This window comes from Meriones unguiculatus, chromosome 5, assembly GCF_030254825.1.
Source record: "Meriones unguiculatus strain TT.TT164.6M chromosome 5, Bangor_MerUng_6.1, whole genome shotgun sequence".
Taxonomy (NCBI): Eukaryota; Metazoa; Chordata; class Mammalia; order Rodentia; family Muridae; genus Meriones; species Meriones unguiculatus.
In genome coordinates, this window is record NC_083353.1 from 103,331,524 (window position 1) to 103,349,144 (window position 17,621).

Below are 17,621 nucleotides of genomic sequence, written 5' to 3' on the forward strand. Positions count from 1 at the left end.
TAGGTATTTCTAAAAATTATTAAGATTAGTAAAGACATAAGGTTTAATTATAGTTAAACAAAGTTCAGAGGTGAAGCCATTTTTATGCACATAACAATATATCTTAAGTATATTCTCAATCTCCTACAGTCTTCGTCTCCTTACTCCTCCCTTTCCATCAGTCACCTCTGTTACCCAATCATCAGTACATACGTGCTTTTATGGATCTATGAAGTATAGGAGCCATGAATGAGAGGAGAAAAAAAAAAAAAACCACAATATTTGTTTTCTGAGACTGACTCAATCCACTTAATTATCTCTAGCCGTGTTGGTTTTTCCTACAAACAACTTAACTCCATTCCTTCTTATGGCTGGGAAGAGTCCCGCTGTGTATATAAAGTTCATTTTCATCATCCTTTCTTCTCTTGGGCACCTACATTACTCCTGTAGTTAGCTGTTATGGATAGTGCTGTAATAAACAGTGGCATCAAGCAACTTTGTGCAGCTCCCTTCTGTCCCCTTCACATGCTCACTTGCTCTGTCAGTTTCCCTCCATGTGACCATTCTGCCTGAAGCCCACCCTCACCAGACACAGCCCTAACCTGCAGTCCCAGCTCTTGCCAGCATCCACAGCCATGAGCCAAATCAGTGTCTGCTGTTTGTAGAAGTTACCCAGGTCGTGAACTTCTGTCACAGCAACAGAAAGGGGCTGAGACTGAGCCAAACCTCTGGTGAGGGAGCCACATGCCCTCCAACTCTCAGGACCCCTTGAGAACAGAAAAGAAAGATTTGGCCATTCAACCTCCTGAGTCCTGGGTCCTAGTTCTCTGTCTTGTAAAGTTCTCAGGCTCCTTGCTGAAGATCATAGCAAAGTGTGAAACTATAACCCTCTGTCTTACATGGACGCACTTCCCCCTGCTTGGATCCACAGGTTAATATGAGCTGAAGGGACATCCTGCCAACTCAAGAGAGATAGAAACAACAAAGGGCTTGATTTCAGTCGAACAGGATCTTCCACATCCTGCCAGGGTGACTGCAGGCAACTTGTATTGGTTACATTTCTATAGTTATGATCAAACACTACAACCAAGGAAACTAACAGAAGGAAGAGTTTCTTTGGGCTTACAATTCCGTAAGATTAAAGTCAATGATGCTGGGAAGGAAGCCATAGTGGTAGAAGCAGGAAGCCAGGGGCTCACACATCTTGAACTACAAATATGAAGCTATAAACTGCCAAAGCCCGCCTCCAGTGACATAAAACAAATTCCTCATCATCAAACAAATCATCAAATTCATCATCACCAACAAATATCATCATCACCAAAATAGGTATCCTGACCCCTTGCAGAGCACCCTGAGGCTTCGAGATCAGTGACATCAACAAGAGCCATCCTGGAACCCCCACTCAGCAGCTGTGTGATCTCGGGAGTGCTGCTGCGCTTCTCTGAACCTCAGCAGTACCCACCTTGTGAGGTCCAGTAAAAGCGGAGACACAGTGCCTACTATGCTTCTTGCCAGCCAATCTTCGGAACTCATTCACTGAGCGAACACTAGTGATACATCTTACAATGCCTCTGTTCTTGTTGTTGTTGATCTAGCTGTGACCATGGGTCAGGCATTGTGTGCTTTACACACAATCAAACATGGATTTCCTCGATTGACCCTGTGAGCTAGGAAATGACCACAGAAGAGGATACAGAAGAGGAGGCCGAGGGGCAGCGAGAGCAGGTGACTTGCCTGACGTCACACCTGGTGTGAAGAAGAGCCAGGACGAGTATTGCTTTATACAACAGCACTTACACTTTGCCCTCTCAAAACCGCCAGTCTCAGGATGTTCTGGCTTGAATCTAAGCTTGGTGGCTGCCACTGTCCTTTAAGAGCATTCATAGTCCAGCCGAGAGCAGCTCCTACTCTCAATTCTTCTCTGACATGTCTCACTGTCTGTGCCTAGAAATAGCCATCTAAAGCTTCCCCAGAGGCGTGGACATGCAAGAGCCCTGAGGACTGAAGCATCATGGGAAATAAGCCCAGAGACTCTATTGTCCCCATACTCACATGGAGGTTCTACTATCCACATGACTTGGGTTTTTGTTTGTTTGTTTGTTTTTTGTTTTGTTTTGTTTTTTTTCCTCAGCTTCCTTCTTTCACAGACTTTTCCGGCTACCCCTGGGCAGTGTTGTCTGCATGTATTTTCTCCCTGGGCCCCCAGAGTGCACAACTGAGGATCAAGCAGGCCTTGTTCTCCAGGAAGCTCAACTCTTAACTGCTCAGAACTTCTCACTGCTTCCCATCAGTCAGTTTCTGGCAGGAGTTCCTTTCGGTCTGAAAGGCCAGTACAGATAATTCCTCGGTACATATTGTCAGAAACCTTGAAGATCTCGTAGGCTCACTTATTCCCCAGTTAGGCTGGCTTTATGAAGGAAGGAATTGTTTTCTGCCTATGCTGTATTATTTAAACCTACCCACTCCACCGAGTCTGCTGACAGCCTTTGAAGACCTGCTCCACTTCCTACCTCACTCAGTTTGCAAATCTTCCTCTCATGTGTTTTCCATTGCTGTGGTTAACACCATGACCAAAAGTAACTTAGAAGGTTTATTTGGTTTATTTGACCCAACCACAGACAATCACTGAGGGAAGTCAGGGCAGGAACTCAAGAAGGAACAGAGGTAGGAGCCATGAGAGAAAGCTGCCTTCTGGCTTGCATTTGGACTGACATATAGCTACCTTTTATACTTTCCAGGACCTCTGTTCACAGTGGGATGGGCCCTCCCACATCAACCAGCAATTAAAACTGAATGTGTCAAGACATGTCTCCAAGACAATCTGATACAGGTGACTCTAGTTTGTGTCAAGCTGACACAATTCTAAATCTATTTTTCCCCCTGTGGTGGTTTGAATAAGAATGGCCTCCAGGCCTCTGAAAGACTCTACCCAGCAGGGTATCAAAGCAGATGCTGAGACTCATAGCCAAACTTTGGTCAGAGTGCATGGAAGCTTATGAAAGAAGGGGGAGTTAGAAAGACCTGGAGGGGACAGGAGCTCCACAAGGAGAGCAACAGAACCAAAAAATCTGGGCACAGGGGTCTTTCCTGAGACTGATACTCCAACCAAGGTCCATGCATGGAGATAACCTAGAACCCCTGCACAGATGTAGCCCATGGCAGCTCAATATCCAAGTGGGTTCCCTAGTAATGGGAACAGAGACTGTCTCTGACAAGAACTCAGTGGCTGGCTCTTTGATCACCTCCCCCTGAGGGGGCAACAGCCTTACCAGGCCACAGAGGAAGACATTGCAGCCAATGCGGATGAGACCTGATAGGCTAGGGTCAAATGGAAGGGGAGGAGGACCTCCCCTATCAATAGGCTGGGGGAGGGGCATGAGAGGAGAAGAGGGAGGAAGGGTGGGAGTGGGAGGAGCTGAGGTAGGGGTCTACAGCTGTGGATACAAAGTGAAAAAAAAACTGTAATTAATAAAAAATAATTAAATTTTAAAAAAGAATGGCCTCCATAGACTCATTATTATTATTAATTATTATTATTATTATTTTAATGTTTGGTCCCTAGTTAGTAGAACTGTTTGGGAAGGATTAGGCTGTGTGGCCTTGTTAGAGGAGGTATATCACTGGGGTGAGCTTTGAGGTTTTGAAAGCCCATACCAGGTCCTCTCTCTCTCTCTCTCTCTCTCTCTCTCTCTCTCTCTCTCTCGCTCTGTCTGTGTGTGTGTGTGTGTGTGTGTGTGTGTGTGTCATGCCTGAGGATCATGATGTAAATCTCTCAGCTGCTGCTCCTGTGCCATGCCTGCTCCCCACCACAATGATGATCATGGACTGATTCCCTAAACCTGTAAACAAAGTCCTGATTAAATGTTTTCTTTTATGAGAGTTTTCTTGGTGACCCTTCACAGCAATGAAACGGTAATTAAGGTGCTTTCAGTACCTCTCCCAGCCCTGTTAGCTCCCTCCCTGCAGAAAAGCAACCATTGGGCCACTCTGCCTTATACACCAAACACATAAAATAGATGCCTTCAAAAAATGGCTCCCCATTTCCCTTAATGAAAAATGAATATTTGGGAGCTGAGGAGATTGCTCAACCAGTAAAGTGATTCTCCTATAAGCATGAGGGCGTGAGTTTGATTCACAGCATCCATATTAATGTGTCAGTGTGTGCCTATAATCCCAGGATGAGGAGTTTCAGGTTCAGGGAGTATGGTGATTTGAATAAGAACGGCCCCCACAGGCTTATATATTTGAATGCTTGATCATTAGAGAGTGACACCACTTGACAAGGATTAGGAGGTGTGGCCTTGTTGAGTATGTGTGGCTTTGTTGGAGGAAGTGTGTCAATGGGGGAGGACTCTGGGGTTTCAAAGGCTCAACCTAGGTCCTCTCTCTCTCTCCCTCTCTCTCTCTCTCTCCCTCTCCTTCTTCTCTCTCTTCCTGCTGCCTGTGGATCCAGGATGTAGAGCTCTCAAGCTACGCCTGCAGCACCATGTCTGGCTGCATGCTGCCATGCTTCCTACCATGATGACAAGGGGCTAAACCTCTGAAGTGTAAACAAGCCCCAGTTAAATACTTTTCTTTGTAAGAGTTGCTCTGGTCATGGTGTCTCTCCACAGCACTAGGACACTGACTAAGAGAGTGAGAGACGCTCTTCTCTCAAAAGATAAGGTGGGCAGTGACTAAGGAATATAGCCAGGGTCACCCTCATCTCTCCACACACATATATACACAAACATGAATGTGCAAATTTTAAAATGAGGGATCGGAAGAGGGCTCAATGGGTAAAGTCCCTGTTGCACAACCATAAGAACTGGACGTCCATAATACCCATAAAAGCTGGGTGCTGTGGCACATGCCCGTAGACCCATGCTGGGAAGGCAGAGACAGGAGGATCTCAGAGATCACTGGCTAGCCAGTCTAGCCCAAATGGCAAGCCCTACCTTCAGTAAAAATCTCCAGTGGGGTAGAGAGTGATAGAAGAAAACTCCTGATGTCATTCCCCTGGGCTCTGTATGTGCACACATGGACACCTGCACACACACACACACACACACACACACACACGCATGCATGCACAAATGCTCGCTCACTAGAACCCATAAATATACAATGTCAAAAAATCTGTACGTGGGCAAAAGTTTAGTTTCTCCTCACAAGCTTGTGCCCTTCCTTTAGGTTGAAATATTACAGTGATATTCCTGTATGTCTGTGTGAAATGAAGAGCTTGTACATCAGAACAAAACAGCGACCTATCACGAGCTACAAAAGCCCCACTGCAATAAGAATTTGCAATTATCTGGCAAAAGCACTGCATTTACAAGATAAATACAACCTGATGAATTGTCCTCCCTCGCAGCTGTTTTAATGATACCATTTGGTATCTGAGAGATTTTTTTTTCTGGAGATGATCAAAGTCCCATTTTTTCACACATTATTAAACTTCTGCCAGTCCTTTCCCACACACCCTAGTGTGCTGTTCTCCTTTTAGGCAAGGCTCAATTTTAGCTAGTGTTTAACAGGCTGGCCACGATAGTTGGGACATTTTATTTTCTTTGGATCCTGAGCCATAGCTGACCCAGCACATCTAATCTTAATGGTGGCCACTTACTCCGCAGAGTTCTGTCTCCTGTGGCCAGCTGCCAGGGAGGCTTTTCAGGAGAGATACAATCACATTACATGTACTATTTCTATCAATGACAGATCACAAGAATAGTAAGTAGTACATGCCACGGTGTGGAGTAGACTGGACTTTCAATGCCTGTTTAAATGTCATTTCTGATGCTTGCACACTGGTAGAACTGTATAATGACATAATACATTTCTCAGGACATGCCCCAATGAGAGTCACTTTGACATTAGACTCAGCCCCTTGTCCTATATCCACTGACAACAGCCATGTTGAGATATGTGTAGCTTTATGAAGATAATGAGGGGATCTTGAGAAGGACTGCATTATATGGCAGCATCATTCTATATACCTGGAGTGATCGTCTATGGACTATCACTCTGTATCTGTATCTCTCCTCCTCCCCACCCACCCAATTCCCCAGAGAGCACCTGACCTATATTCTCAACCTTCACCCCCATACTACCGGACAGGTTTCTAAAGCTGTAATCAAGACTATGGACAGCATTTTGAAAGCTACTAATGCTTGAGTTGTCACCTAGCCATTCTCTTACAACTTACTATGATGGCTATTCTTGGTTGACAACTTGACTACATCTGGAATGAACTAAAGCCTAAACAGCCAGATATAACTGTGTGGGATTTTGTTTTTTAATTAAATCATTTGAAGTAGGAAGACCTACTTTTACTGAAGATAATTTAAGGTGGGAGGACACACCTTTAATCCAGATCTTTTGAGGCAAGAAGACTCAATTTTAATCTGGGCCACACCTTCTGCTGGCAGCCTATATAAAGAACATGAACAAAGAAAGATTGCTCTTTTTGCCTGCTTTCTGTCACCCTTAGTAGTAAGTCCATTCCTTTACTGGCATTAGAGCCTACTTCTCTGATTCTGGCATATCCTTAAGACCAGCTGAGACATTCAGCCTTGCGGACTGAACAACTACTGGATTCTTCTGTTTGTAGACAGCCATTGTTGGATTAGCTGGACCATAGCCTGTAAGCCATTCTAATAAACCCTCTTTATTTATTTAGAAATATTTACCTGAATAGATAGATTTCTATGAGGATAGATTATAGATAGATAGATAGATAGATAGATAGATAGATAGATAGATAGATGTATATATTCATTCCATAATTTCTCTTCCTTTAGAAAACACTGACTAATGCCATGACCTAATGTGTGGCCTGGACTCTGGGGTTCTCCACAGCCTACATGGTACCACACAACCTCTCACCCTCTCAGGTTGAGACCATCAGCCTGCACACCCAATTGGGCCCACATTCCCCACCACTCCTTATCCCCCACTGAGGCTGAGCACCCCCACCAACTTTTCTTAACTCAAAGACAAGAGAAGGGTTTTGGCTCCATATCTATCAAAGTGAGTGCCACCAAGGCCAGGTTTTCCTTCTGCCTTGTCCGCTTCCTTCACTCACATTTATGGCCGATTGCAAGCCTGCATGGATCTCACTCTATTTGCTGCCACCACCCATCCTGTTTCATAGGTGGCAAGACTGAAGCTCAAGGTCAAGATTCTCTCAGAAACCCAAGCCCTCATGGTCTAGATGCCACAGGACTCTACCTTCTCTGGGTGAGCTTCCAAGGACCCAGCCTGTTTGACTCACACAGCTCTGAAAGTTGGAAAGACCCTCTTTCCAGGAAGCTCCATGGCTCTTCACCCACTCATAACATCATGTAGGAAGAGAGAGGGGGAAAGAGTCTCCAGCCATAAACCGTTGGCTGACCAACAGGCTCTGCTTGGCCAAGGTCAGTAGTGTCATGACTGTCTGGGAAAGCTGCCCTTTGAGAAACTTGGGAATCCCTCCAGAGCCAGAAGCCATGAGTGAGTAGAAGCTACATGCTTACAAACCAACAGGTAAGAAGCCTAGGAAACCTTGGACACAATGGACCTACACAAGAACAGAAAGGACAGAGGGGAAGCAGGAAACTGGCTCATGGCCATTTATTTGGAGCTAAGGTGCATTGATGATGGAAGGGGTGCTAAGAATCAAGGAATGCAGAAGGCTTCCAGAAACTGCAAGAAGCAGGCAAACTGATTCTTCTCTAAACCCCCCAAAGCAGTGCTGGTTTGCTGACACTTTAACTTTAGGACTTGTGAGCCCCAGAATAGGCATTCAGCACCTCATATTTAAGGAGATCTGAAGACTGAGGTAGAGTGTAGACAGGGCCATGATTCCTTTGAAGGTGCCAGGGAGGGGGGGTCCCCACTACTGGTGGCTTGTGGTACCAAAATTCTAACATTCACATAAAGGTCTCTGTGAATGCCTGCTTTGTGTCAAAGTCCACTGCACTCATGAGCTCATGGCAGCTGCAGTTGCCAACATAATATCTGTACAATAATATCAAGTCAGTCAATTTTCCAGGATGGAAGGGGGAGGGGCTCTTGAACTCCCACCTCTAGCTCAGGAGCTATGGACAGTTGATGGCTTCTGGAGAAGAGTCAGTTTTCACTAAGAGTGTAGTCGCTTGTAGGTCACTTACACTCCAGTGGGTGGCCCACACCCACAAGCATATGGACAATGCACAAGCACAAACCGGACTTTGTGGAGTTAAGGAGAGAGAGAGAGAAAGAGAGACAGAGAGAGAGTGCAAAGTTGGGAAGAGTTTAAAGATCTGGGGAGGGATCTGGAAGGAATTATGAAGAGAAATGTAGGTATGGGTAATAAATATTGTATGCATGTATGATTTCTCAAGTAATTAATAAAAATATTATTTTTAAATGCTAATCATTTGGACTAGAATCCACCCTGAGGACTGTTCTAATGTAAAAAATCCAATATGACTTCCTTCAGAGGTACTGGGGTTTGAAGCTCCAGCCCCTCACATACCATTGCTTCTATCTCTTCCTTACAAAGCCCAGGGACAATGAAACTCTGGAGCACATGACTTGCTCCTTCTCTCTCCTGTTTTCCTCCATTCATTGCCAAGAGCCCAAGAAGCTAATGTTGAAAGCTGAGGGAAGATGGCCTCCCAGTGGCTCACTAGGACTTCAGGGCTTTCTTCAGAGAACTAGCAATTCCTCCAAAGCCCTGTTAGTCCCTGCTGAGAGGCAACCAGCCCTAAGGGTGCAGACCTGCGGTCCTTGCACTCAGGAGGCTGAAGGAGGAGCATTGCAAGTTCAAGGCCTGCCTCCACTGCAGAGAGTTCAAAGCTAGCCTGAATGGCTTAGTGAGACCCTATCATGAACAAAGTGAAAAGAGGGCCGGAGACATAGCTCAGTGGTAGAGAGCTTAAGTATGAGGACCTTGAGCCAATCCTTTCCGTCACTGGGAGGTGGGGGGAGACAGTGAAGTTCCCCGGGCAGGAGCCATGTCTGCCTGAATCCTGAGGCACCTTCGAAGGACTGCACCTGTCTGCACATGTGCAGTGCCAGAACCTCTATTTGTCTTTCTTTCTCCCTCCCTCCCTTCCTTCCTTTCTTTATTTCCTTTCCTTTTTTCCTTTCCTTTTTTCCTTTCCTTTTTTCCTTTCCTTTTTTCTTTCTTTTCTTTCTTTCAACTGCCTGCCAAGTTGGGGTTCACATCTCTACCATTTTATGCTCAGTGCCTGCTCAACAGCACATCCAGGAAATCTTTGTTGATTCTTCTTTTTTTTTTCTTGTTTACTTTCTTTTTGAGACAGGATCTCAAAGAGGATGACCTTAACTCTTGATCCTCCTGACCTCACCTCCTGGCTTATGCGGTACTGGTAATGGAACCAAAGGCCTCATACAAGGTAGACAAGCACTCCACAGCGTTATCTCCTCAGCCCCACTATTTGTTGAAATAATGCATTATTCATTTTGGTTTCTCACCCACAGAGCTGAGAACAAACACCAGCAGGAAGCCAGAGGAAGGCAAAGGAGAATATGGCCCTGGGAATGTTTTCCTCCACACAGAGGAGTTCCTGCCTGGCTCAGAACAAGGAATGCGGTATGAATGGCGATGCTCAGCACTGTGGGACACCCTGCATAGCCCATAGGTCTGACTGAATGAAACTGATGCTGGTATTTTGAAGTGGAGCTTAAGATCCTTTACGGATCTGAGCAGACAGACAGGAGAAGAGACAAGCATCTTTTCGCTGCTGTCCTCATCCCTCTCAACAACAGCATGAGGCTCTGACAGGCCAGAGTAGCGGATAACCAAGGACACAGTCTTGGGACATTAATGGGCCTTGGGTCAGCCACTATGTTCTCCAAGAAATCTGCAGAACCTTTCTCAGTTTCATCTCCCTGTGCATTGATGTGCTGAATGCCACTGCTCTTCAAATCACTTAAAGATGGAGGCTAGACTCAGTCTGAGAGAACAGCAAGCTCACTCGCACAGCCCTCCCAGCAGCCAACTCCTGCACAGGGCCTCCTGAACACAGTGCTTCACAATTGGTCCTTGAACCTGATAAAAAGTTCTGGTGGAAGAGTGGATTTGGCCACAACAAGTCAAAGGACAGTCTCTCCTACTGTGGCACCTGCTCACAGGAATGAGTGGAAAAGACGACAAGAATGATGAGATCTCGTGGAGACTCTGAGTGCAGGAAAATTATGCTTGTTAACACTGATTGCCAAGCCAATAGGAGCTAGCATCACCTAGGAGATATGGGTCTAGATATACCTGAGAAGGGGTTTCCAGATTGGATTATTTGAGGTAGGAAGACCCATCCTAAACATGGGTGACTCCATTCATTAACTAGGGCATAAAGGAGAAACTGAGCTGAGCACCAGTATCCATTTCTCTGCATCCTGACTGTGGACACAATGTGGCCAGCTGCCTCATGCCCCAGCTGCCACACCTTCCCTGCCATGGTGGACTGCATTCTCACACAATGAGCCAGAATAAGCCCTTCCATCCTTAAATTGTCTGTTGGCAGGTATTTTGTTACAACAACAAGAAAAGTGACTAAATCACAGAGTGACCCTCCCCTCAGGTGGAAGGCAGGGAACCTGCGAACATTTTCTGTCATTAATGACACACGTAGCCAGAACAGGTTGGTACTAAAGAGGCTTAACTTAGTACCAGCTTCTGTAAGACCACGAGCCAGCAGAGCCACACGATAGCCAGCTTTCTAAGTGGGCAACTCCAGGGCCCTGTGCTTGGAAGATGCTTTGTCATGGTTGGAATGAAGTGTCCTTTACAGACTCATATGGTGGAATGCTTGGTCCCCTAGCTGGCGGCACTATTTAGAAAGGTTACAGAACCTTTGGGACATGTCTGCCTGGCTAATGTAAGCCACTAGAGACCAGGTTTTGGGGACTTTGGCCCAGTCCACTTCCCACCTGAGAAGTCTGCTTCTGCAGAGGTCCCCTTCTGCAGACCAGGTGCTACCAGCTACAAGCTCTACAGGCTTAAGGTCGGTTTCACAGTCTTCACATTTTTTTTTTATTCTTCTTTCACAAGGGCTCTTCATTTGTGTTGTGATATGGGCTTGGCAAGTTATGTGATCAGTCCTCCTGAAATATTTGCTAATTGGCCCAATAGCTTACTTATTCCTCTTCTTTTCTTGCCCTTGGCCTTTCCTCAATTCATTGCCTGTGGCCAAGGCAGGCTCCCCCTTTCTCAGCAACCTACTACATGTCTGGATGTTGTTCTACCTGATACCTCAACAGGCTGCCCAGCTGCCACCATCCAGCCACCTGTTGTGAGTCAGGCATTGGGCTTAGTCAAGGCAAAGTCTACCTAAACGCAAAGTCTCAGAACATATCTCGTCTTCCAAGTACATCCAACCTTTAGACACTGAGACACGACACTGACGTCTAGAAAGCTCCGATTTAGAAACTGTGCCATCAAAGTGTAAGAGAAAACACCATAAAACAATCTCACGATGGTTTAATCAAGTCTAGATTTTGTCCACACTCATAGTTTTCCTGAGCCACGTGTGACCTGTGGGTCATGGGTTGGATGTACTTGTAATTTCACTAATTTTACTACAGATCTTTGGTCCCGCTCTTTCAGTCATCCCCTTTTTTATCCCCAAACTGGACTGTCTTCCCCAAGACATATTTTAAGCCCCATCTTCACTGCACTCATTTTCCTTACAAATGGTGCCATTACCCAAGATCACACGCAGTCAAGTGTGGAAGCTGAACAACTCTCCAAGCCTCCTCTGGCCCAGTCACTTCCACCTGTAGTGGTAGATTTCTATAGATGCCACTAGAGACTTCATGGTCTTATCTGGAAAATGATTCAAGCCTTTTCAGTTTCTCTGGTGGTACAAAGGAAGGATATTTCATGTAGTCATGACCCCAGTGAGCTTGGGGACAGTGGCCTGTTCACAAGGACATAGCAGTTCTGTCCCCAAGTCCCAAGTTCTTCCCTCCACCAACCAAGATTTTAGGGACCTTGTTTTCTTTATCTACATAATGGGAAAGCTGGGTTTCTTCAGCTCTAATATGCTGTGATTACACTTTAAAATACAGACCTCAAAGATAAGTAGGGAAGACATCAAAAGCCCTTTGCCCAGTTTTAGAGATCCTAGGAAAAGCAAAAACCTTTCTTCTCTAAAATTAACTCCAGCCTCAGAGACCTTGAACCAGCTACCTCCTAGTAGGATTATCCTACAACCATCCTTGGGAAAGGCAATCCCCATCCTCTTTACCTCCATCTTATTATATCTGTGTCAGTCGGTTTTCCACTACTATAACAAACTACCTGACATCATTGACCTGAAAAGAAGAAAGGCTCGTTTGGGCTCACAGTTTTGTAGGCATCAGTCTAGAGCTGTTGGCCCTGTTGCTTTCACCAGTGATACAGTGGATATAGCCCAAGCCAGGCTCAGATCACTGCGACAATCCACACAAAGCTAAGCCACAGCATTCTTTCTTTGTTCTAATCCCTTTTCAGAATGAAATGTACTTTCCTAGGACTGGAAAACTAAGGGACCTATGCAGGGGCATGAACAAGACCCCAGTAACTCCTAAGGGACATAGGCAGCGTTTTTCTATTTACCTATCATTTATCTTTAGGGAAGTAAAAATGTAATAAGCTACAAATCTAGTCCCATCCTGTGTGGCCAAGAGGGATTAGCAATGACAGACATAAAACAACTGAAAACTGTTGAGCAGGGCTTCTAATATAACTTCTAATGGGACCAATGATGAATGCTTTCCCTTGACCCCTTCCTTGCCATTTCTTCTCATCTAGACTCAGATATGATGGCTAGAGGAACAGCATCCACCTGTGCCTGTGAGGTAGCTTTGAGATGAGCAGAACAGAACAATGGCAGTTCAGATATCTTGTTCAGGAAGTGGCCAAAGCAGTCTTAAACTACCAATTGCAGTAAGTGGTGGGAGGATATCCCTATGTTGTTGAAGCCACATGATTTCTGCATCTTTATTACTAACTGTAGATAGAGCCTTGCTGCCTCCAGCTTTACTATTTTCTTTCTTTCTTTATTTATTTTTGAAACAGATTCTCATGTGACCCAGGCTGGCCTCAATTTTTTTTTTCTGTGTAGCAAAAACTGACCTTGAATGCCTGATACTCGCATCTCTACCTACCTCCTCCTAAGTGCTAGAATTGCAGGCTAAGCCATGATGCCCAGATATACACAGTGATGGAAATGGAACCCAGGGTTTCTAACAATTGAGCTACACCCTTAGTCCCCCTCTAGCCTCCTAATCAGCCTTCTTAACTCAGACTTCACCCAGTTCTCATCTACCCTGTGTGTGGGCACCAGGGACCTTCCTCACATACAAGCCTGATAGTAATCCTCTGCCACAACAATGCTGTTAGTGGATTTCCAACACTTTGTGTTTGCCACTTTTTACTGCTGTGACAAAATGCCGGAGGAGAACATTCTAAGAGTGGGAAGATTTATTTTGGCTGATTTAGCTTCAATCCATGGTCACCTGACTACGTTGTTCCTGGGCAGGGCATCTGGGCGGAAGAGCTCAGAGGAGCAGCACCGCTCACCTCATGGGAGCCAGGAAGCAGAAGGAATGGGAGGTTGGGTCACAAGATGCAATGCAACTTTCAAAAGCATGTCCCTTGTAGCCTGCTTCCTCCAACCAAGCTCAACCTCCTAGTAGCTTATAAATTCATCAAGGGATGAACCCATTGCCAGAGCAAGAACCCTCATAATCTAACATCTCTCAACAGAACCATCAGCCAGGGACTAGATCTCTACCCATGTGCCTTTGCAGGAGCTGCTTTATTTCCAAGCCATACTTCACCTCTAGATAAAAATGTGTGCTCTTCTGCATGGCACCTGGGATGCTCCACACTGAGGTTACAGCCTGTTCTTATTTTCTATCACCTACCAACCCTGGCCCCAGACCCCCTGTTATCTAGCCACCCCATGCTTCTCAGCACAGCAGTTCACACCTCTCTGAAGCCAAGGTTGTTCTATTTAAAGGGTTTTCTGTGATAGACTCCTACTGATAGTCCCCCAATGCCTAAGTCTGCAGCCGCCTCCCAAGAAGACTTCCCTGGGGGGATCAGGGGAAATGTCACCTCCTGTGGGCTTGTCTATAAACCGTATCTTATGTCACTTGCCACACTGCAGAAGAGCCCATCCCTTTCCAATCCTCTGTCCTAACCCCACCCCTTGAGGCAGGAACAAAACTCGATCTACCACTTTATTGCCAGCTCTTAAATCCTGAATGAATGTATAGGTGGCTAGACAGGCAGTTACATAGACCTTGGCCTCCTCAAAATTGTCATCCTTCATATGTTGGAGCTTCAAACGACAGCTAAGTTGTAAGATGGCCTAAGGAAGTTGAGAGAGTGTCTGAAAGGGGTATCCATTGGTGAATGGACGGCCTGTAGACATCCCGAAGACTGGAACCAGGGCCACGGAAAGGTAGAAACCCGGCACTGGCTGACACCCTCATCCCCAAGCCCACCCCATCCTGTAGTCCATTGAGTCCCCTTTTGGGGATGGGGGAGGCCACAGACCTGCTCCAAGGCACAGAAGAGCAGGGCCAAGGGGTTGGTCTCTTCTGGGTCACTGTGAACAAAGACAGCTTCGGGTAGGAAAGATTAACTTCAGCTCACTGCAGGAACACTGGGGAGATAAGGAGAGCTTTGTAACTGGGTCTGCAACAAAGCTGGCTTCCAGACCCTCTCCTGAAGAGCACATAAAAGACACTGATGTCCTTTCTCTAGTAAATTCAACTCTACCGGCACTTTCACCTCCATACTTATTACCAATTCCTCTGTAACAGGATGGATTATGGCTAATCATTCCAGGGCTAAGCAGGATGTGGAGAAATGGTGGGACATGATGTGCAAGTCTACAAACTAGACGCAGGCCCCCTGCCTCTCTGCAGGGTGCACTTGCTTTTTAGCACAAGGTTTATTTGCTAAAAATAAACCTTGACTACTTGCCGGCCCTACCTGTGCCCTGCTGTAAATTCTTCCTTCCAGAGCAGCAAGACTGTCGGAGCTGTTGGGGTTAGAGGAGGAAGCACCTCCCCACCCATGGCAAATCCATCAGGGCAAAACAAAGCAACCCACATCACAGGAGACAGGAAGCAGAGAAGAATAAAGGAAGGGGCCAGGACAAGGTTTGACCTTCAGAGACATGAGAGCCACTTCCCCCAACTAGAGTCCCCGCCTTCCTTACTTCTAATACCTCTAGACCTTACGCTTCAATTCTGAATCCATCAGTGGATTCACCTGTAGAAGCACCCCCACAAGCAGAGGTGTGCTCTCCTGATGCTGTAGGTGTCTCAGTCCAGTTAACCTGACAGTTGAGATGAACCAGGAGTGGGTTGGATGGCCCTGTCTATAAAGCACTTGTTGTAGAAGCTTGAGAACCTGAGTCCAGTCCAGCCCCCTTGGTGAGAAACAAAACATTGAGTCTGTTAAGCTCAGCAAGTAAACGTGCCTGGCACTAAGTCCGACAATCTTAGTTTGATCCCGGGACCCACATGGCAGAAAACAGATTCCCTTGGATTGTCCTCTTACCCCATGTATAAGCTGTGGACTGCCCACTTATACTCACACACACACACACACACACACACACACACACACAAATAAAGTGTAATTTTTTTTTAGTTCCTGGAATACATTTTCATTCTCAGAAATGATACAATTAGAGTCGGATGAACCATTTGCATAGCTAAACCTTTGCCAATTTTTAAATTTTTTTATTATTTATTGCAATTTATTCATTTTGTATCCTAGCTGTAGCCAGCCACTGAGTTCTTGTCAGAGACCGTCTCTGTTCCCATTACTAGGGAACCCACTTGGATATTGAGCTGCCATGGGCTACATCTGTGCAGGGGTTCTAGGTTATCTCCATGCATGGACCTTGGTTGGAGTATCAGTCTCAGAAAAGACCCCTGTGCCCAGATTTTTTGGTTCTGTTGCTCTCCTTGTGGAGCTCCTGTCCCTTCCAGATCTTTCTATCTCCCCCTTCTTTCATAAGCTTCCCTGCACTCTGCCCAAAGTTTGGCTGTGAGTCTCAGCATCTGTTTTGATACCCTGCTGGGTAGAGTCTTTCAGAGGCCCTCTGTGGTAGGTTCTTGTCTTGTTCCTTGTTTCACTCTTTTCCACTATCTATCCCATTTGCCTTTCTGAATGACAAGTGAGCATCTTACCCAAGTTCCTCCTTCTTGCTTAGTTTTTTTAGGTGTACAGATTTTAGTATGTTTATCCTATATTATATGTCTAATATCCACTTATAAGTGAGTATATACCATATGTGTCTTTCTGCTTCTGGGATACCTCACTCAGGATGATCTTTTCTAGTTCCCATCATTTGTCTGCAAATTTCATGATTTCCTTGTTTTTAATTGCTGAGTAGTATTCCATTGTGTAAATGTACCACAATTTCTGTATCCATTCCTCAAGGACATCTGGCTTGTTTCCAGATTCTGGCTATTACAAGTAAAGCTGCTACAAACATGGTTGAGAAAATGTCCTTGTTGTATACTTGAGCATATTTTGGATATATGCCCAGGAGTGGTATAGCTTGATCTTGAGTAATAACAAGAAACCCAGAATCACTAAAACAATCTTCTACAATAAAAGATCTTCTAAAGGTATCTACATCCCTGATCTCAAGCTGTACTATAGAGTAATAATAACTGCATGGTGCTGGCATAGAAACAGGCTAGTGGATCAATGGAATCGAATAGAGGACCCAGAAATAAACCCACACACCTATGGACACCTGATTTTTGACAAAGATGCCAAAACCATACAGTAGAAAAAAGTAGCATCTTCAACAAATGGTGTTGGCCTAGCTGGATATCTACATGTGCAAAAATGCAAATAGATCCATACTTATAACCCTGCACATAACTAAAGTCCAAGTGAATCAAAGACCTGAACATAAAACCAGACACACTAAACCTGTTAGAAGAAAAAGTGATGAAGAGGCTTGAACTCATTGGCACAGGAGACAACTTCCTGAACAGAACACCAACAGCATGGGCTATTGATCAACAATCAATAAATGGGACCTCAGGAAACTGAAAATCTTCTATAAAGCAGAGGACACTGTCTTCATAACAAAATGACAGCCTACAGATTGGGAAAGGATCTTCACCAACCCTATATCTGACAGAGGGCTAATATCCAGGAGAAGGTGTGGAGAAAGGGGAACCCTCCTCCACTGCTGGTGGGAATGTAAACTTGTACAACCACTTTAGAAATCAACCTGGCGCTTTCTCAGACAATAACGTAATTTTAAATATTTTAATAATAAAACAACAAACACGCTGTGGCTAACCACCACAGCCAGTCAGCACTAACACGAGGAGACTCTGCCAGACTATTCCAGTCCCTCCTACAGAACCCCCCACAAAGCCAGTCTCCTCTCCTCCAGGGTGAGAGGAGTCTTGATGGTTATTCTCTGGTCCTTGCAGTAACCCTATTAACAGAGAGGGTCGTGGTAGCCCACAGAAGGGACGTTCACCAAGGTCACTCAGCAGCTAGCAGAAGACAGAGCTGGGACTGAACCCACTTCCCTTCTTGGGCAGCTGCTCCTGGGAGGAGCCTGAGTACTCAGTGGCAAATTCCAGGGACTCCAAGTAGGTTGCTCAGCCCGCCTCCACAGCTACCGGGA